We start from the raw sequence: 20,174 nt of genomic DNA, 5'->3' as shown, positions 1-20,174 counted from the left end.
TCCGATCGTTGGGCCCTAGGGCCCACGATCAAATCAGCCCGATATTGCCCACCTCAAGGTGGGCATATCGGAGGGAGAGCCGCTCGTTTGGCGACATCGCCAAACGAGCGGATCTATCCGTGTATGGCCACCTTTAGATTGATATCACCCCCCAGCAGCCTAACAAAAGAACAATAAAAAAGGTAACCAGATAGCAGCTCCCTAACACAAGCTGCCTGCTGTAGATCTAAGAACAACACTCAATAGTAAAAACCCATGTCCCACTGAGACACATTCAGTTACATTGAGAAGGAAAAACAGCAGCCTGCCAGAAATTGTTTCTTTCCTAAAGTGTAGGCACAAGTCATATGACTGGGGGCAGCTGGGAAATTGACAAAATGTCTAGCCCCATGTCAGATTTCAAAATTGAATATAAAAAATCTGTTTGCTCTTTTGAGAAATGGATTTCAGTGCAGGATTCTGCTGGATTAGCACTATTAACTGATGTGTTTTGAAAAAAACATGTTTTCCGATGACAGTATCCCTTTAAGGCCAAATGATTCCACCGAGTTCTGTTGGAAAAGTCTTTGGCCTTTCTGAGACAAAAAAAGTATCCGTAACACTGAGCAGAGTCACATGAAAGCTTTCAAGGGGTCACTTTGGAAAGTGCAGCTCCTGGAAAAGTGTTAGATCTGCTTCCAGAAAGGAAAATGTGCAGTTAGGGGGTTATTTACTAAACTCCTTTTAAAATAATCACAGATTTTTCAGAATTTATTAAACCCCGAGGATGGAAAAGTCTGAATCAGAAAATCTGGCATCTCAGACCTGTTGAGGTTGCATATAAGTGAATGGGAGAAGTCCCAATGATTTTTTGATGTGTGCTGGGTTCCGTGCAATACCCCGAAGTTTTCGGGCAAAAAGCATAAGAAATCAGTTTTCGGGTGAAAAATCCGATGAAATCTGAGATTTCGGTAAAAAAATACAAAGCAATCTGAGTTTTCGTGCGAAAAATCCGAAGAAATTGTGAAAATCTGTTGTTTTTTTCCCACAAAGCAAATTTTCGCTAAAATTCAATAATAAAGGAGTGTAAAAAAAAAACCCTAGCGGATTTGATCGGAGTTGGTAGCAGAAAATGTTGAGATAAAATCGGACTTTGATAAATAACCCCCTTAATGTTGTTTTTTTCAAGGCTCTAAGTTATTTAAATAAAATGATTAAGGTGGGAAAACTGGAAACATTTATGTTTTTGATATCTAGAAATATATTGCCTCTGCAACAGCAGTTGCTGTAACATGGGCATGTTTAGCTGCTGGGATTCTTCTACTGGACTGTTTGCAACAGCCTGAAAATAAAACCTTTGAGAAAGCAATACATATGGGGCAAAAAGAGTTCTCGAAGGACACTGGATTATAAGAATTTCCTCAGCAGTGGAGTTGTGGTTGCCCTTATCCAGTAAAATTAATAATTGATTTTAATATATAATATAGGTATGTGAGGGCAAGTGCCTTGGCAAGCAGCCCTAGGGTGACTATATATATATATATATATATATATATATATATATATATATATATATATATATATATATATATATATATATATATATATATATATATATATATATATATATATATAAGTGCTGAAAAAAATCCCCTGTCTTAATCTGGGTAAATGGGGTAGTTAGCCCTTTACTTTGTAATTGTTTTGAATTTTGGTTTGCCTCACAGACTGCAAACTGTAGCACAGACTGTAGCTCAAACAATACAATCTGTTTTTGAAGATGCATAAGCTGTATCTTGCTCATTAAAATCCATATACAGCTATAGGATCCCTTATCTGGAAATCTGTTATCTAGAAAGCTCCAAATTACGTGAAGAGCATATCACTTGGATTCCAGTTTAATCAAATAATTATCTAATAATTGAAAACAAATTTCCCTTTTCTCTGTATTAAAGGGGTTGTTCACCTTCCAAAACATTTTTTTCCAGTTGAGTTGATTTCAGATTGATCACCGGCGATAAAGAATTATTTAGTTTACCTTCATCTTTTTATGTCCAAAACTGAAGTTTAATGTTTCTGTCTCTCTGGGAGCTCAGTAATTCAGATGCAGATTGTTAACGTTTACAATTTGCTACATTTAGTTGATACATTCAGTTGATCCATTTCTCAGCAGTATCTTTGGAATATTAGCAACTATTGTATCAAAATCAACAGCTGCCTTTGATGAAACTCAGGGATTCTGCTCAGCAGTGACAAAGATAACAAATGTATCAATTTAGAACAGTTTACAGAAGGGGTCCCTAACCACCAGGCCGTGGGCCAGAACCGGGCCGCAGACAGTCCTGAACTGGGCCGCTGAACAATGAACGCGGTGCGCTGAATTTGATGCCGGCCGCCGACCTCTCAGACAACCTCCCCGACCCCCCCGGTTCTTGGGGAAAAAAAAGGTTGGGGACCTCTGGTTTACAGGGTTTTCTTTGGAGCATTTCAGTGTAAAAATAAAGACTGGGTAAATAGATAGGCTGTGCATAATAAAAAAAGGTTTCTAATATAGTTAGTTAGCCAAAAATGTAAATCTGTAAAGGCTGGAGTGAGCGGATGTCGAACAGAACATTACTCCCTGCTCTAACTCTAAGTTAGTCAGCAACTTGAAGGGGGGCTACATGGGACATAACTGTTCAGTGAGTTTGCAAATTATCGTTAGCATGTAGGTCACATTCAAAAGTTATGACCCATGTGCTCTCCCCCCCAAATCACTGATTGGTCACTGCCTGGTAACCAATCATTGTAAACCAAGAGAGCTGTAAAGCAGGAAGTAGTGTTCTGGTTATTATGTTAGACATCCAGTCACTCCAGCCTTAATAGATGACATTTTTGGCTAATTAACTATATTGAAAACATTTTTTATTTTGCACAGTCTATTTGGTCTGATTTTTTTTTTTTACACGGAACTGTTCCTTTAGAGTCAGGCCACACAAGCAGATTCGGGGAGATTAGTCGCCCCAGCCACAAATCTCCTCTTCTTCGGTGCGACAATCTCCCCGAACTGCCTTTCCCCTGCCCTTTGCCAGCTAAAATGAAAATCGCCTGAGGGAAGGCACACACGGCTCTTTTTTTCCCGAAGTCGCCCGAAGTTGCCTCACGAGGCCTGCCCGGCAAAGGGCAGGGGGAAGGAAGGCAGTTCAGGGAGATTGTCACCCGAAGAAGAGGAGATTTGTCGCTGGGGCGACTAATCTCCCTGAATCTGCTCGTGTGGCCAGACCCTTAAGGTTCAGTAAAACAGTTATTAGTAAAACAGTCACAAATAGAAAATAGAAAGTAATTGGAAAAATCTTTATTTCTGGTGAACTATCTAAAAACCAACTGAACTGAAAAAAGGGTTGGAAGGTGAACAACCTCTTTAGTAAAACAGAACCTTGTACTTAATACAAGCTGCATGGATCCATATTGGTGGCAAAACAATCCTATTAGTTTTGTTTAAATGATTTTTAGCAGACTTAAGGTATGATGATCCAAATTACAGAAATACCCCTTATCTGGAGAACCCCAGGTCCCAATCATGCTAATATCTGTACTAAATGTTTTTTTAAATTAACTGTTCTAAATTTATCAACTGTTGGGGCGAAATTCTTTTGTATTCACAAATTCAAGTTGTGTAATTTTCCCATATTTATTATCATTGTTCCTGCAATATTTTTTTTTTTTTTTTTAATAAAAAAATCTTTTATTTGAATTTTTTCCCTGAGGGCCATTTCACTATGAAACAAACCGCAGGTTGCCTATATGGGATTACAAAAAGCATAAAAGGGTGTAAAATCAGGGTTCTACTGTATTTATCTTTTTTGCAGAGTATTTTTTACTAATTTGCAGGACTTGAATTAGTTTTTTAGCCCGTAGGTTAAATGCTTTATGACTAGCTGGAGAACATTTTCTGTAGTGAAAAAAAAGAGATGAGTGGAAAAAAAATTAAGCATAAAAATGATTTTACAGGAAAAAAATTTTCAGAGAAAAACAGTTGCTGAAAAATGTTTTTTTCCCATATCTTTTTACCTTTTATGGCACATGGATTTCTTGTGCTGGATAATCTTAATTTTCTCCTAGTTGCACACAGAGGTGCTAAATACTTAGGAATTTGATGTTAACCTTAATATGTGTCATCTAGATGGCAGATATTTCTGGCTTCATGCTGATGACTTCATTGTTCATCACGTGAAGCCTGGCTGGCATCCAAGGGGTTAAAGGGGCTCTTACTCTGCTATTTTGTATGTCATGTGCTGTGCTCAGTATTTGCGGGGAAGAGGGAGTATCCTTCATGCCTGTATCTTCTAGCAACTAAGTTGATCTTGCTGCCGGTTAATGTTAATCTTGTTCTAGTTCAACTACACATTTTTGTTCTGTGCCAGTTACAAAGTATATAGATGTTGTCTGTTGCAATCTTTTCATTTCACATTTTATAGTTTAATTGTACATTTTCATTATATGCCAGTTAGGATGTATTCATTTCTAGGGATGCACCGAATCCAAGATTCTGCCTTTTTCATCAGGATTCGGATACGGCCAACTCCCATTTCCTGGTGGAACCGAATCCAAAAAAATCACGTGACTTTTCATCATTTCATTGTGAGGTTTTTTTATACCTCAAATAAACTCACAACTCGAATGATTTATGAAAAAACTTGGATGGAAAAAACTAGAATCAGTGAATTCGGGGTGAAGAAAACCACAAATACTCAAATTTATCGAGGTTTTTGGCAAAAAATCACTTGAAGTAATCAAGTTTTCGAGCGAAACACACCTAAAAAACAGGTTTTAGCTGGAGTATTTTCGGATTCAATCTATTTCCAGCTTCATGGTATAATAAATCTGGAAAAATTCAAGTTTCTTTTTTTTTTAAACTAGAAAATTTGAATTTTGACTGAACAATACCCTTGAACTCGAATTTTTTGGGTAAAAAAAACAACTCCACCTTTAATACATAACCCCCTACAGGCCCGGATTTGTGGGAAGGCCACTTAGGCCCGGGCCTAGGGTGGCAGGATTTTAGGGGGCGGCATGCTGCCCAACCACACCCACATTGGTTCAAAAAACTGGGGATGCGCAGGAGATACAATCTCCATGAAAATTTGCATGAATAAAGGGTAGGGGACAGGGGGGACAAATGGCAGTGGGCCTAGGGGCGCCCGCTATGTAAATCCGGCCCTGACCCCCCCTAAATGCTCAATCTATTTCTGAGCTGTCACCTATGATAAAGAGGCAGTGGGCTTGAAAAGTGTTAGGAATACGGGGTCTCTGAGATATTTATCACAATTTTATTGGATATTGTTAATACTGAAATTTATGGCTTGTTACATATATTTGGCAAACATATACAAAATACACTCTGAGGTGGCAGTGTGTGAGGAAGCTGCTGATAAAAGTAAACTGCTCCATGATGTGTTCACCAGACATTGACCTGCAATGTGCTGCTGTGTGCACCCTTCTGGGACTCTGCACCAGGGAACATTGGGGAGTATTTCTGAAGATGGGCTAACTTCTATAAAATCGGACTCTCTGGCTTATCCAGGCCTGAACATTCTTAATGCAAGAATAACAAAATATTCCTTAAAGGAGAAGGAAAGGCTAAAACTAAGTAAGCTTTATCAGAAAGGTCTATATAAATATAAACCAGTAAACACTCAAAGTAATGTTGCTCTGAGTCCTCTGTCAAAAGAAACACAACATTTCTTTCCTTCTATTGTGTACACATGGACTTCTGTATCAGACTTTCTGCTGTCAGCATAAACCTCAAGGGCTAGGGCATGAGCATGCTCAGTTTGCTCCTCCCTTTTCCCTCTCCCTCCTCCCCTTCCTGCTGAGCCCAGAGCTATGAGTAAGCAGGGAGAGACTCAGGCAGGAAGTAATGTCACGCCAAGCTAATATGGCAGCTGCTATCCTAAACAAACCGCTTCTAGAGCCGTTTACTCCGGTATGGTAAAGCATTCTGCAGAATAAATATAATGTTATAGCTTGCACTATTGTGGGTAATCTATTAGCAATAAACTGCTTTGGTAGCTTTCCTTCTCCTTTAAGCAAACACATTAAGGAGCTTATTTATAAAAATTTAACATTTACATAGAATATAAACTATTTTTCCCCTTACAATCAATTCCCAGAATCGTAAATTTGTATTACATTTTCTGATTGTCTTTAGCGCATCAGCATTGTTTTAAGCAGTATGCAGTCTCTTTAATTCCTGACCTTTGTTATTATCATTCTATTTATTACTAACACATATTTATAAACCAGTAATACTTTGTGCTGGACAGTATTTTGCATATTAATATTTACAACAATATGATGTGCCTAGACTGTCTCTATTAACGATTTTTCCACCCTTCGCTATAAGACGTATCGCACATCTAAATCAAGATTACATCATCACTTAATTATTATTAGCTTCACTAATTGCTTCTTTACATTTCTGTAACGGACTGTTAAGCAGATGCACTAATATCAGGTGGAAATAATGATAGAGAGTATGCTATATCTGTCTATTAAAAACAATGCAGTCATTATATCTGTTGTGTGAGTGTGTTATGGTTTGCTAGCTTAGCATTACAGCCACTCAAATATCAAATCCCTTTTCTCACTAAATAGTGATATTCATTTTTTTTTTTTTTTTTACTCTTTTCCTTCATATAACCTCCCATTTAAAGCACATAGCAATGTATTTATTATTTGAGTTCCATGATAAAGAATTTACACTTTGCGAAATGGGAAAAGCCTATATTTTCCCAGATTGTGACAGTGCACATTTACAGAATAAACAAAATAATTTGTTGAGTTTAATCATTTATGGTGTCACTTTACCTGTTGAAGGTATTTTAGCAGTTCGAATTCATCTTAGCTGTGTGATACTTACAAAAGTTTTATAAGTAAATCAGATACCACACTAAGGGGGTTATTGTTGAATTTTAGAGCTATGTGAGCTTTTTTAGACCTCGAATGAACTAACAACGCGAATGGTCTCTCTAATTTAAGAAAAACTTGAATGGAAAAAACTCAAATCAGTGAATTCGGGATTAACAACCAGAATCACTCAAACTGGTGGAGTTTTCGGGCAAAACCCTCAAACACTAAATAAAATCTATTTTTGACTCAAAAATACCATTGAAAACTTTTTTTTGTGGAAAAAATAACTCGACCTTAATTAAATCTGCCCCTAAATGCGCTATATATTTTTCCTTTTATAACGCTTTAATCTTAACATTATCTACCTTTTCATTTGCTCTTTCTCAAGCGTGGAGGTCAGCTAGCCTTAAATGTTTGTAAGGTTGGACAGTGCTGGTCCAGTTTGCCTTTATTCAGTGCTAATGCAATCTATACTAATGTCTAAATGGCAAGTGTTAATATAGCCATAAGCTACTGGTATAGGAGCCATTATCTGGAAACCCATTTTATTCAAATAATCTAAATTTTAAAAATGATTTCTTTTTTCTCTGTAAAAATAAAACAGTACCTTGTACTTGATCCAAACTAAGATATAATTAATCCTTATTGGAAGCAAAACCAGCCTATTGGGTTTATTTAATGTTTACATAATGTTTTAGTAGACTTAAAGGAGAAGGAAACCTAGTCGGCGCAAAAACCCTCCCCCCTGGCCTACCCATCCCGCTGGGCAAATGCCCCATACTTGTTACTTACCCTTCTGCGCAGGTCCAGTCCACGGAGTTCACAGGCACCATCTTCTTCCACTCGATCTTCTTCCTGATTTGAACAGCGTTTTGGCGCATGCGCAGTAGGAGCATTTCGCCGGTACGGATCTACTGCGCATGCGCCAAAAGTCACGAAGTTTTCCGATTTCTCTTCTTGACTTTTGGCGCATGCGCAGTAGATCGTACCCGCGAAATGCTCCTACTGCACATGCGCCGGTCAAAGCAGGAGGAAGATTGCTTGGAAGAAGATGGCGTCGGTGAACTCCGTGGACTGGACCTGCGCAGAAGGGTAAATAACAAGTTAGGGACATTTGCCCAGCGGGACGGGTAGGCCAGGGGGGAGGAGGGAGGGTGGGCAACACACGGGAGGGGGGGAGGGTTTTCTTCTCCTTTAAGGTATGAAGATCCAAATTACAAAAAACCCCAGGTCTCGAGTATTCTGGATAACAGGTCCCATGCCTGTACTGTCAGCACCAGTCCTCAGAAAAGAGTTTGAAAAACAGATGGGTACGATTTCTAGAGAAACAAGCTAGTGCAATTTATGTAACGAAGCATCTCTTATTGATTGCTGGGAAATAAAAATAGCTAGCATAATCAGAGATGTATCACTATCAGATCATAAGTGGGCTTTTTATCAGAACAGCATTTTATATTTTTTCTTGAAGAGGAAGATAAAATGTGACTTCATAAAGAATTGTTTCATTCAGAAAAAGAAATGACTAGTTCTGTTTCTGCGCTTGAATCATACTTCCCACTGCCGTAGCTATCTTCCCAATCCTTCACCAGTGTTCAGGTCTAAAATCTGAGCTAAAGAGGAACAGTCTACCGTTCACGTCATCCCAGAGCAAGTCATCTAGTAGGGGTAGCAATTGCAAACTCCATAGTTTACTAAAGTACAGATCTCTTTGACAATCGTGTTTGTTACTTGTGCTGTAAAAGTGTTTAAAGAAGCCCCCTGAAATTATGTTGGACTGTTACATTGGCCCCAGTTCAAACGCCCTTTGGTAGACGGTAAAACAAAGGAAGGCACCTAGTCCATTTATATGTTGTAGGATATTGAATTTGAAGTTGGTCAGCTCCAGAAACCATTTGCTTTTGGTAGACCTTGACCTGAAAGCAGCAAATATGGTTAAAGGAAAACTATACTCCCCAAAATTAATTTGAAACAATTTATATCAAATTAAGTGGCATATTAAAGAATCTTACCAAACTGGTATATATATTTTTAATTAGTTTAAATCAAATTAAGTGGCATATTAAAGAATCTTCCCAAACTGGTATATATATTTAATTTGCTCTTTTACTTCTCTTGCCTCGATCCACAATTTTGTGATTTGTCCCTCAGAGATCACCTGACCAGAAGTAATGCAATTTTAACTGTAACAGAAAGAAGCGTGGAAGCAAAAGACAGAACTCTGTCTTTTAATTGGCTCATGTGAGCTAACATGTTTGGTTTGTTTATGTGCACTGTGAATCCTAGGATCCCAAGGGGCGGCCCTTATTTTTTAAAATGCCAATTTTATATTTATGATCATCCAATGGCACATACTACTAAAAAAACGTTTATTATTATTATTATTATTATTATGAAAATGGTTTATTTACATGAAGCCGGGTTTGACATATGAGCTGTTTTACTCAATATATTTTTATAGAGACCTATTTTTATGAGCCAATTAAAAGACATAGTTACATATTTATCAAAGAGTGATACTAGAGCTTGCCATTGTCTTCCAGAGTGAAATTCTGTCAAGCCTGGGTTAATAAGTCCAGATGTGAGGAGACAAGGAGTGATCAATAGTCCCAGATTTAGCCGGAAGCGGGGTACCAAGGAATAAGCAGAAGAATCGTCAGGGACAGGTCGAGGCGGGCAGGATTCGAGCGTAACCGGAAACAAGCTGGGTCGGGGGCAGGCAGATAGCAAGCGAAGTCCAGAAACAGGCAGGGGTCAAGCAGGAAGAAGTCAATCAGAAGTCCGAGGAAACAAGCCGAAGGTCAAAGCCGAAATCAGAAATCAAGTCACATCCAGGAGCTAGGATTATAACCAAGCAAGGATCCTTTCCCAGAGCGTCTTTTTAAAGTAATGTTTTGGCGCCAAACGTGAGGACGCTAGCGTCATTACGCCGCACGCCGTTGCGTCAGCGGACGTTTCGTCGCCCGCGTCCACCCCGGCGCGCGACAGTTTTCGACGCGCTTGCGTCCGCGTCCATGTTGACGCTCGTGCACGAATGGGCCTTACATTGCCCCCCCCTGAGGGGTGGCCTCTGGACACCTCTGGATGGTTTCTCAGGATGTTTCTTGTGGAAAGCTTTGATGAGCCTAGGAGCATGGATGTTTCCTACCGGTTCCCAAGAATTCTCTTCAACCGAAAACCCCTTCCACTTGACCAGATACTGCAATTTCCCCCAACGAAGCCGAGAATCCAAAATTTGTTCCACTTAAAACTCGATCCCTTCTTGACAAACAACAGGAGGAGCAGGAACAGGATGCTGGCAGGAGAAAGGACTAGAATGAAATTTCTTCAATAAGGAGGCATGGAAAACTGGATGGATCTTCATGGACCCTGGAAGTTCTAGTTCAAAAGTAACTGGATTAATACATCTTTTAATTGGAAAAGGCCCAACAAATCTAGGGGCAAACTTCTTTGATGGATGAGGAAGACGAAGATTGGTAGAGGCTAACCATACCTTGTCTCCTATTTGGAAGTTTGGATCTGCTCCCCGTCTTCGATCTGAAAAAACTTTAAATTGGAGTTGAGCCTTGCGGATCATGTGTTGAAGCACCTCCACATTCTCCCTCAGAAATGTAAGTCTATCCTGGACCGAAGGAAGAGATACTTCTGGAAAAAGGCCAGGAAACATGGTAGGATGAAATGCAAAATTAGAAAAGAAGGGCGTCTGTTTCGTAGATGAATGAATGGTGTTGTTGTAAGAAAATTCAGCCAGAGGAAGAATTGACACCCAATTGTCCTGCAAATAAGAAGAAAAAGACCGAATGTATTGTTCTAAAGTTTGATTAGTTCTCTCTGTTTGTCCGTTAGTCTGAGGATGGTATGCAGAGGATTTCATTAACACTATTCCCAGAGCTTTACAGAGAGCAGACCAGAATTTGGATGTAAATTGTGTGCCTCTATCCGAGATGATTTCTCGAGGCAGTCCATGAAGCCGTACAATCTCTTTGATGAAAACATCCGCAGTCTCAGAAGCCGAAGGGAGATGAGAGAGAGGAACGAAATGAGCCATCTTTGTGAGACGATCCACCACCACAAAAATAGTATTATGTTTATTGGAAAGAGGAAGTTCCACAATAAAATCCATGGAAATTGAACTCCAAGGTGCCTCTGGAGGTGGTAGAGGTTTCAAAAGACCCATTGGTTTGAGGTGAGAAATCTTAGACCTGGCACAATTTTCACATGAACGAACGTAAGAAATGCAGTCTTTCACTACCGATGGCCACCAAAAAAATCGTCTCACCAAATCTAACGTCTTCCTTATTCCAGAGTGACCTGCTAAAGGATGATCGTGCATAAAACTCAATGCTTCAGCCCGAAGTGAAGGAGGAACCACGATTCGTTGATTAAACAAGAGGACACCATCCTTTACATGTAACCACTTAGAATCAGGGTAATCTTCAACAGACTGCTGGGTGTCCTCCACCTTTTTGAGAAAAGAGGCTTGAAGAAGCAGAAAGTTTCCTGAATGAAGAATGGTAGCTGGAGGAGTTGTTGATTCTACTTCAGAAAATTGCCGGGAAAGTGCGTCAGCCTTCACATTCTTAGAACTGGGTTTATACGAATGTGAAACTGAAACCTTGAGAAAAACAGGGCCCAACGAGCTTGGCGAGGATTTAAACGTTTGGCTGACCTTAAGTACTCAAGATTCTTGTGATCCGTAAAAATTAAAATTGGATGTAGCGCACCTTCCAATAAGTGTCTCCATTCCTCTAGAGCATACTTAATGGCCAATAACTCTCGATCACCCACACCATAATTTCTTTCAGTGGGACTGAGCTTCTTAGAAAAAAAAGCAACTGGGTGAACACTGTCCTTAATTCCAGACCTTTGAGAAATAATTGCCCCAACCGCATCTTCAGAGGCGTCGACTTCAAGTAAAAAAGGCTTAGAAGGTTCAGGATGAATAAGAATTGGAGCGGAGATAAAAAGTGTCTTTAATTTCTCAAAAGCTTCTTGTGACTCCGAAGACCAGAAAAATTTTCTCTTGAGGCTGGTTAAGTCCGTGATTGGTTTGATTATAGCAGAAAATTTTTTAATGAACCTTCTATAAAAATTAGCGAAGCCCACGAATCTTTGCACCCCCTTACGATCCTTGGGAGGCGGCCACTTAAGAATTGCATCCACCTTGTTTACATCCATACAGACCCCAGAAGCAGACACAACGAAACCCAGGAATTCAATGGATGACTTTTCAAACTCACATTTAGAGGCCTTCGCATAAAGCTTATGTTTCCTTAAGCGTAACAGGACCTCTTTGACGTGTATACGATGTTGTTCCAGAGAAGAAGAGAAAATTAAAATATCGTCCAAGTAAACGATAACAAATTGATCAAGGAGATCGCGGAAAATATCGTTTACGAAATGTTGGAACGTAGCAGGGGCATTGCAGAGACCAAATGGCATCACCGTATATTCGAAATGCCCATAACGTGAACGAAAAGCTGTCTTCCACTCATCTCCCTTGCGAATTCGAATTAAATTGTAGGCCCCTCTCAAATCCAACTTTGAAAAAATCTTAGCTTGACTCAACCTTTGGAAAAGTTCTGAAATAAGTGGTAAGGGGTATCGATTCTTGACTGTGATTTTGTTAAGATCTCTGAAGTCAATGCAGGGTCTTAAGGAATGATCCTTTTTCTCCACAAAGAATATTCCTGCACCAGCGGGAGATGTAGAAGCTCGGATAAACCCCTTCTCCATATTCTCATCAATATATTTCTTCAAAGTTTGAAGTTCAGGCTCAGAAAGCGGATAGATTCTGCCAAACGGGATAGGAGCACCAGGGAGAAGATCTATAGGACAATCGTAGTCCCTATGAGGAGGAAGAGAATCAGCTCCCTTTTCATCGAAGACATCAAAAAACTCGTGATAAACAGGAGGGACTGCTTGAATTTCACCTTTATCCAGAAGAATGAACTCTTTCAAGGGAAGATTTGATTGACAGTTTTGAAGACAAAAAGAAGAGTTAAATATCAGAGAACCGGTGTACCAGTCAATAGAAGGATTATGAAGTTTCAACCAAGGCAGACCTAGGATCACAGGAAACAACAAGGAATCCATCACATCAAACTTTATTTCTTCATAATGTTTAACATGGGAAGCAACAAAAAGTGGAGTCTCATGAAGAATTGAGCCCGAAGACATCAAGGAACCATCCGCCAGTTTAATACCGAGTGGCTGGGACTTGGGAAGTAACGGAAGATTATGCAGTGTAGCAAAAGTCTTGTTCATGAAGCAACCACAAGCCCCAGAGTCCACAATGGCGTCAACCTCAATCTTTCTTGGCCCCATCTGTAACGAAAGACGAATAGTCACAAAAGAGTTCGTTGGAATTGAAGAATTATAAACTGAAGACGATTTAGCGGATGTACTACCCTTAGGACGAGTTGGGCAGCCTCGAAGGAAGTGACCAGATTGGCCACAATACAAGCAGAGATTTAAACGTCTGCGACGAAGTCTCTCCTCAGCTGTCAAAGCTCCCCGGGCCACACCAATCTGCATAGGTTCAGACTCTGAAGAGATAACGGAGGGGGCTGGTTGATGGATGGGAGGCGGAGCTACCGGAATGACCCATGAAGGAGACGGTGAAAAATTAACTGGCACCTTCTCCCGCTGCCTCTCTCGCAGTCTTCGGTCAATTTGAACCGCCAGCCGAAACAACTCTTCCAAGGTATCTGGAATACCTACTCGAGCCAACTCATCTCTAAGACTGTCAGACAGCCCAATGCGGAATTGTCTCTTTAGAGCCCTGTCATTCCATTCCGTGTCTGGGGCCCAACTCCGAAATTCGGCAATATAATCCTCCACCGGTCTCTGTTTCTGGCGAAGGGCCCCCAAGGCAATTTCTGCTGTGTCAATGCGGTGAGGATCCTCATAGATTGCACCCAAAGCCTGAATGAAAGTTTCAGTAGTAGCTAGGATAGGACTGTCCTGTTCCATCAAGCGGTGGGCCCACGCTTGGGGTTGTCCTTGTAGAAGGGTAATCATTGTTCCCACCCGAGCCTGCTGAGTAGCATACGTATTAGGCTTTAGCGTAAACAGGAGTTTGCACCCATTAATGAAAGTCCTGTAGGTGCTTCTATCCCCCGAAAACTTGTCGGGTAACGCCACTTTGGGTTCAGAGGAAGATCCAGAACCGGCCCCAGAATCCTCAGGAGACAAGAAGGAAGGACCCGAAGCAGGACGTGAATGAGTCACTGGTTCTTGCAGAGCCTGTAGCTGATCTTGCATAACTTGATAGCCGCCTTGTAACTCATGGACAGCTTGAGCTAGACCTGCGATCTGCTGGGAAATAGTCTTCAGCACCGACCTCTCCTCCTTGGACTCCATCTTTGGCTTGGTTATACTGTCAAGCCTGGGTTAATAAGTCCAGATGTGAGGAGACAAGGAGTGATCAATAGTCCCAGATTTAGCCGGAAGCGGGGTACCAAGGAATAAGCAGAAGAATCGTCAGGGACAGGCCGAGGTTGAGGCGGGCAGGATTCGAGCGTAACCGGAAACAAGCTGGGTCGGGGGCAGGCAGATAGCAAGCGAAGTCCAGAAACAGGCAGGGGTCAAGCAGGAAGAAGTCAATCAGAAGTCCGAGGAAACAAGCCGAAGGTCAAAGCCGAAATCAGAAATCAAGTCACATCCAGGAGCTAGGATTATAACCAAGCAAGGATCCTTTCCCAGAGCGTCTTTTTAAAGTAATGTTTTGGCGCCAAACGTGAGGACGCTAGCGTCATTACGCCGCACGCCGTTGCGTCAGCGGACGTTTCGTTGCCCGCGTCCACCCCGGCGCGCGACAGTTTTCGACGTGCTTGCGTCCATGTTGACGCTCGTGCACGAATGGGCCTTACACATTCCATCACTTGGTTGAAATTTAACCTTTGATAAATATGCCTGTAAAAAGCTTTTAGAAGTGACTAGAGAGTGGCGGAATTTCACTGTGGTGAGCACTAATGTCAGTCTTTGAGAAATATTCTCAAAGCAGTGCTTACAGTTGTTGAAGGAAAACTACAAAGGCATTTTATTGCCAATAGATTAGCTGCAATAGTGCAAGATAGAATGCGATATTTATTCTGTAGAATGTTTTACCATACCTGAGTAAAAAGCTCTAGAAGCTCTCTGTTTGTTAAGGATAGGAGCTGCATTATTAGCTTGGTGTGACCTCACTTCCTGCCCGAGTCTCTCCCTACTCACTCATACCTCTGGGCTCAGATTACAGCAGAGGGGGGGGGGGAGTGGAGCAAACTGAGCATGCTCACACCCGGGACAAGAAGGTTTAACCTGAGGGCAGGAAGTCTGATACAGAAGCCCATGTGTACACAATAGAAGGAAAGAAATGCAGTGTTTCTTTTGCCAGAGGACTCAGAGCAGCATTACTTTGAGGGTTTACTGGTTTATTTATATCAGGGGTCCCCAACCTTTTTTACCAGTGAGCCACATTCAAATACAAAAAGAGTTGGGGAGCAACACAAGCATGAAAAAGTTCCTGTAGATTACAAAAAGGGCTTTGATTGGCTATTTGGTAGCCCCTATGTGGACTTGCAGCCTACAAGAGGCTCTGTTTGGCAGTACACCTGGTTTTTATGCAACCAAAACTTGGCTAAAAACCAGGAATTCAAAAATAAGCACCTGCTTTGAGGCCACTGAGAGCAACAACCAAGGGGTTGGTGAGCAACATGTTGCCTTGCACACTACTGGTTGGGGATCACTGATTTATATAGACCTTTCTGATAAAGCTTACTTAGTTTTAACCTTTCCTTCTCCTTTAAATTATTAGTGTGTATTTCACTGTATTGCCATAGCCAGCTTTTCCAATTAACTTAAATTAAGGGCAAATATAGCTTTCAGTTACAGCAACTGTTCTCTGACCACAGATTCCCCTGTTTACAAATGATTCATATACAGTACTTTTGATGCTTCTCAAATTAACATTTTTACTTCTGCAATCTGGAGGTTCCTAAGAATAACCTTTACTTCTTATAATAGTGCAGCCAACCTGTCTTACAGCACATTGTATATTTTTCACTCGGTTGACTAAAATACTTTCATTTTGAGGGTTTTAATATAGCTCATCATGTATATGATAATGCTATATTCAGGGCAGGAACTCCCTTCCTTTTAAGTCTCTTGGCACATGGCCCTTATATTTGTAAATGTATATATCTCTCTTTCTTCTCCCTGTTTGTATTATTAAAAATACACAACTCTTTGTATCAAATTAGCTCTGTATAAATAAGCAATATTTGTAAGTTTGCCCAAACGAGCATTTGTAACAAAGAAAAACTTCAGCAGCTTTGTATTAGTCTGAACTTTGATAAAAGATATTGATGATTGAACCTAATGGTGGCCATACACAGGCAGATAAAGCTGCCAATATCGGTCGTTTGGACCGATTTAACAGCTTATCTGCCCGTGTATGGGGGCTTCCGACGGGTCTTCCCGATCGATATCTGGCCACGATATCGATCGGGAAGGTTGGATTTTTACCCGACCGACCCGTCGGAGCCCAAAGTCTGGTTTTGCTTTTTTTTTTAAGTAATAGACAATTCACACTATGAGAAGGATTGTATTTTGGGTATTGCTATGATTGGAAATTCTGCATGTAGAGGGTGCACGCATTCCTGGTTTCATGTGCGTCTGTAAAACTTCACTATGAATGAGCTGTTTCAGGGAAACCCCCCTGCTTTTGGTCATGTATTTGCAAAATAACAAGTGATGTAGCCTGTAGACTCATTTAGTTGAGCACAGTTTAAGAAAAGTTTTAGAAAAAACACAAACTATGTTAGTGTTTCATTTTGCCACTGAATTATACACTTTCTCTTCAACGTAAACGCAATGCACAGGGTTTGCATTTTAAAATATGTATTCCCTTTGTTTGGTTTTATTCAACACAAACCTGTACAATTCTTCATTGCATCATTCTTTATATTCACCGTCCCGGTTTATCTCCTGTATCCTGAAATCCGTTATCCAGAAAGCTCCGAATTACGGAAAGACCGTTTCCCATAGGTTCAATTCTGTCCAAATAATCCAAATTTTAAAAAATGATTTCCTTTTTCTCTGTAATAATAAAACAATACCTTGTACTTGATCCAAACTAAGATAATAATTAATATTAATATATTAATATAATATTATTAATTAATATTAATATAATTAATCCTTATTGGAAACAAAACCAGCCTATTGGGTTTATTTAATGTTTATATGATTTTCTAGTAGACTTAGGGGGTTATTTATTAAACTCCGAATGCCAAAAACCCAAAAAATTTGTGTTTTTTTTAGTATAAAACCCCGAGGATGGAAAAGTTAGAATCAGAAAATCCGGCATCTCAGACCTGTCGAGGTTGCATATAAGTCAATGGGAGAAGTCCCAATGATTTTTTGATGTTCGCTAGGTTTCCTGCAATACCCCAAAGTTTTTGTGGGTTTTCGGGTTAAAAGCATAAGAAAAAGTTGTGAAAATTGGGTGGAAATTCCGAAAAATGTGTATTTTTCAAATTTTTTTTGGAACTCTGGAGGCGAGATCTGCACTGAGGGGGTAAGTAAAAAATTAGGGGCATTTGCCGGGGGGGGGGGGCCAGTTAGGCTGTGGGGGAGGAGGGAGGTTGGTCTACGCAGGGTAGGGGGGGGTAGGGCTTTTCTCTAGTTCGGGTTTGTTTCTCCTTTAAGATATAGAGATCCAAATTATGGAAATATCCCTTATCCGAGCATCCTGGATAACGGGTCCTATACTTGTACTAATTAAAAAAAAAAGGCGACGTCACCAAACGAGCGGATTTTTCCCTGAAATCGAGCTGATCCAATTGTGGGCCCTCCCTACGGCCCATCGATCAGATCACAATGAGAAGAACATGGGCAATCTGATCGAGGACCGCATTAACGAACTGATGCAGTCCTCGATCCAAAAACCCGCCCGATTGACATCTGCCCGACTTTCGGCCAGATATCGTTGGGAGAAGCCAGTCTGATGACCCCATACACTGCCCACTTAATCTGTTCGTGTAAAGGGGCCTTTACTAGTTTAGCTAAAGCTGACAACAGAAGCAGCAGCCACATAACAAAGTTTGGTTTTCTTGGATACAAGTTGGTCCTTGAATGGGTATTATGAACAGTGGAACTCGGGGTGAAAGATCACCCTATCAGCATATAGATGAAGGAGGTGCTAGTCAATCAGGAATATGAGTACACATTTATGAAAGGTCGAATGAGTGAGGTTTTTCTACCAATCAAAATTTATTATTAAAATCAAATTTTTTCAACTTGATGAATTGAAACAACCCGCAAACTCGAATCGAATTGGATTCGAATTATCAAACCTCTATTCGAATTATCAAACCTCTATTCGAATTATCAAAACTCTATTCGATATTATCAAAACTCTATTCGAATTATCAAAACTCGATTTGAGTTATAAAACTCGGTTTGAATTTTAAAAACTCTATTACAATTATAAAAACTCGATTTGAATTTTAAGAAACTATATTCAAGTTTTTTCTCCAAAAAAAACTTGAATGTCAGGAAGGCTGCAAACATCGCCGAAGGGATCCCCGAACCTCTCCCATTGACTTATACAGTAATTCGTCAGGTTTTAGGCGGCGAATAGTCAAATTTGAGTTCTTAAACGGCCAGAGTATGATAAATCTCAAAATTCCAATTAAAACGTGCATCGAGTTTGGATAATTCACAATTCGAATTTGAGAGTTTTGACCAAAAAAAATATTTGAAAATTCGAATTTTCACTTCGACTCTTAATAAATTAGTGATGGATCTGTACAGTTTAAAGATATACTGGTATATGGCAAAATTTCCCAATATGCAGTTTTTCAACCCCACAATTTTGCAGTCTTTGGTCCTTGAAATTTGGTGCCTTCGTTTCATAGACTGTAGTGATCTGCTCTCTGTCCGACATCAGAACTAAATGGGCGAAGTCGGTATCATTAATTGCTTTATGTTGAATATTTATTAATCTGTCACTCCTCTATACTTCTTCAAAAAAAAAAAAAAAAAACTTGCACAACTGTCTTTCCTGTTGCTGTGATGAGTAGGGCTTTGTGTCCCCATTTACTAATGCACAATCGGTGTCTCATGACTGAATGAATCAACGTCCAAGTTAGCAAGGTCACATGTCAGACAGAATAGGAAGCTCTTCATACCCTAATAGCAAATTCCTGAGCTAATAGCCCTGAGCTTCTTTCTCGTGTATAGTTATGCAAGATGCTACATATGAGACTTGATACGATACCAGCAGCCTGGAGTCTGTGATTCATTGTATTGGATATTGCTCACAGATCATGTGGGTTTCTGTTATTACAACGTGTATAGCAGCATTTGAGAATGGCTTTTATGCCCTGTCTGTTGTTTTTATGGCAGTAAAACAAAATGTATGACGCATTTGATATTAAAGGGTGGTTCACCTTTAATTTAACTCTTACTATACTTTAGACTGGCCGATTCTGAGCAGCTTTTCAATGGGCCTTCATTATTTATTTTTTAAAGTTTTTGAAATATTTGCCTTCTGACTCTCTCCAGCTTTCAAATGGGGGTCACTGACCCCATCTAAAAAAAAAACCTCTAAGGATAACAATGTATTGTTATTCCTAATTTTTATAATTCATGTTTCTATTCAGGCCTATTTATATTCTAGTCTCTTATTCAAATCAATGCACGGTTGCTAGGGTAAATTGGACCTTTGCAACCAGATTGCTGGAATTGCAAACTGGAGAGCTGCGGAATAAAAAGCTAAATAACAAAAAAAACACAAATAATAAAAAATGAAAACCAACATTTATCAAGGGTCGAATTTAGAATTCAGGTGAGTTTTTTTTAAAAAAAATTCCCATAAACTCCCATAAATTCGAAATTCAACAGACAGATAAAATCGAATTTTCTCAGCTCGGACGAATTGTATCAACTCGAAAAATCAAATCGAATTTGATTCGAATTAGAAAAACTCTATTTGAGTTTAAAAAACTTGATTCAAGTTTTTTTTTCTCCAAAGTCAGGAAGGCTGCAAACATCACCAAATTGATCCCTGCATCTCTCCCGTTGACTTATACAGCAATTCGACAGGTTTTAGGTAGTGAATTGTCAATTTCGAGCTCTTAAAGGGCCAGAGTATGATGCATCTCGAAATTCGAATTAAAACTCGAATCGAGTTTGGATAATTCACAAGAGAGTTTTAAACTAAAAACAAAATTCAAAATTTGAATTCGAATTTTCACTTCGAATCTGCACCCGGAGAATCATAGAATAGCCAGTGCTGATACACAAGAATAGGTATA

General features: G+C 39.9%; 1 protein-coding gene across 2 annotated transcripts in view; it reads left to right on the top strand.

Moving 5' to 3' along the window:
• Positions 1 to 20,174, top strand: part of fnip1.L (folliculin interacting protein 1 L homeolog) — a 74,903-nt gene that overhangs the window by 1,218 nt on the left and 53,511 nt on the right. The window lies entirely within an intron of this gene.

Source organism: Xenopus laevis, chromosome 3L, assembly GCF_017654675.1.
Source record: "Xenopus laevis strain J_2021 chromosome 3L, Xenopus_laevis_v10.1, whole genome shotgun sequence".
Classification (NCBI taxonomy): domain Eukaryota; kingdom Metazoa; phylum Chordata; class Amphibia; order Anura; family Pipidae; genus Xenopus; species Xenopus laevis.
The sequence above is the reverse complement of the archived record's forward strand: the minus strand, read 5'-3'. Positions and strand labels throughout refer to the sequence as shown.